Source organism: Myotis myotis, unplaced genomic scaffold, assembly GCF_014108235.1.
Source record: "Myotis myotis isolate mMyoMyo1 unplaced genomic scaffold, mMyoMyo1.p scaffold_m19_p_6, whole genome shotgun sequence".
NCBI classification, from domain to species: Eukaryota; Metazoa; Chordata; class Mammalia; order Chiroptera; family Vespertilionidae; genus Myotis; species Myotis myotis.
This window is the reverse complement of record NW_023416368.1, coordinates 42,207,995-42,209,934: the sequence shown is the minus strand read 5'-3', so window position 1 is coordinate 42,209,934 and position 1,940 is coordinate 42,207,995. Positions and strand designations below refer to the sequence as shown.

At 39.6% G+C, this 1,940-nt stretch overlaps 1 pseudogene; it reads right to left on the bottom strand.

Annotated features, from left to right (window-relative positions):
• Window positions 1–895: 895 nt before the first annotated feature.
• LOC118657930 lies at window positions 896–1,719 on the bottom strand (annotated as a pseudogene).
• Window positions 1,720–1,940: the final 221 nt, after the last annotated feature.

Below are 1,940 nucleotides of genomic sequence, written 5' to 3'. Positions count from 1 at the left end.
CTTGATCTTTGACCTTAAGTCACTGGCCAGTATTGGAGAAATGGCCTTATAAAAATCACAAATGCACTGAATATAAAGATATTTAATCACCAAGGCTCCTTTTCTCAGTTCTTATCCACCCATTTCCCTAAGTCACCTGTGTATATTCCTTGACCTCACACTTTACTTCATATATAATTCATCACCAAGTTTTGATGTTCATCGTATTTCAAATCTGTCCCCCTTTTTCCACATATTCCTGGGGATGGTCTTTCACAAGAGGAGATCATAGCTCAGATTTGGTTTTAGTCTCTCATTTTGGGATTAAAATTAATGAGAGAAATGAAGAAAAGAGAGCACATTTTAAGTAACATTTATCATTGATTTTTTTCCCAACAAATTTTTTCGGGTGCTGAACCACAGGCATAGCAATCATGGGCCTGTAATAATTACATTTCATGTTGAACTATCTTAGCATCTCTGGGTTTTGTTTTTTTCTTACCTTTGTTTTTTCTTAACTTTTTTCTTATATTTACATATAAGCTTCATTAATTGTGACTATAATTTTTGGACTCTGGTACATAAAACTGATATAATTAGATTTCTTAGCTCAGAGCACAGTGCCATCATTGATCTATGCAAGGTTTTTTTTTCTTTTCTTTTTATATATAAAATTCAAATAACTTCTATTTAGATTGAAAAAAAACCCACAATTATTAAAACTGCATTAATAGTCAAAACCCTTTGTTATAAAAATTCTAAAAACTATTTCTAGATAAGGCAGAAGTTCTAGGTTAATAAGACCAGATTTGACTCGAGACTATGCTTTAAATTGTAGAGAATGGAAAATAGGTTATTTACAGAAAACATTATCTACATATGTACTCAGGTACAAATTTGGTGACAAAAGAGACTTTTAAAAGCATGTGGAAATCTCAGACGAGGTCTCAAAGAGCTTAGTTTTGTTTCCTTGGATTTTAAAACCACCTTCATCCTCGACCTTGGGAGCCAGATAGTACTTTAAATGTCCTATATCAGCAATTTTATACTCTACAATTTTATACTCAGCTGCAGACATGCTGAGTGTTACTATAGGAGAGAGGAGTAGCTTCTGTAAAGAAGTTCAGATATCTCAGTATAAAAGTTAGCTGAACTGGCTCATTCATCTCTATGGCAACAGCTTCCTCTATATCAACATTTTGTTTGTGACAACTTAATATTTCCATTTCCAAGTTCCCCACTGGCAGAGAATTTCACTCCATGTTTTGCACAGGAAATTACAACAGCATCTCCAATGTGACTGAGATCTCGGTATACACGCGCAAATTCGCCAGAAGGCATCTTTACTACACAGCTATCCTCCTGTTCTGGAATTCCAAGTTGTTCAGCATCCAAATCCATTAACTTCATTTCATAGTCTGGAACCTTTTCTTGGTTTGGAGCTTCAAATACTAGTGCCAAGGTGTCCGCATTATCTTCAGCCCTTAGGGTAGTGATGTCTTCGTTGCCAGCACAGTTTAGTATCTTGGACATGCTGGTGAGGTTCACACCCATTGCCAGGTTTCGGTCAAAGCCCTCAGACCGCAGAGTGAGCTGCACCAAAGAGACGTGGGACGAGTCCATGCTCTGCAGGTTCACGCTGCTCGAGCTGATGTCCCAGCAGGCCTCACTGATGAAGTTCTTCAGCGCCTCCAGCACCTCTTTCAGGATGGAGCCCTGGACCAGGCTCTCTGTGAACATGGTGGCGGAGTCCCAACGAGCGTGAAGGAGGAGTAGCCGGCCTAGGCTTCACAGAGCGAGCGGGCTGCCGCAGCGGTGAGAGCCTGAGACCGAGGGAGATCACAAGAACGCTCCGCTTGCAACCACTGAATACCGCCGGGTCTCTCTTTTTTTAAAATTTTTTTTGTGTGTGTTATCTCTCTATCTCCATTCTCCACTCTTACCGCCTTGGTCACTCTTAC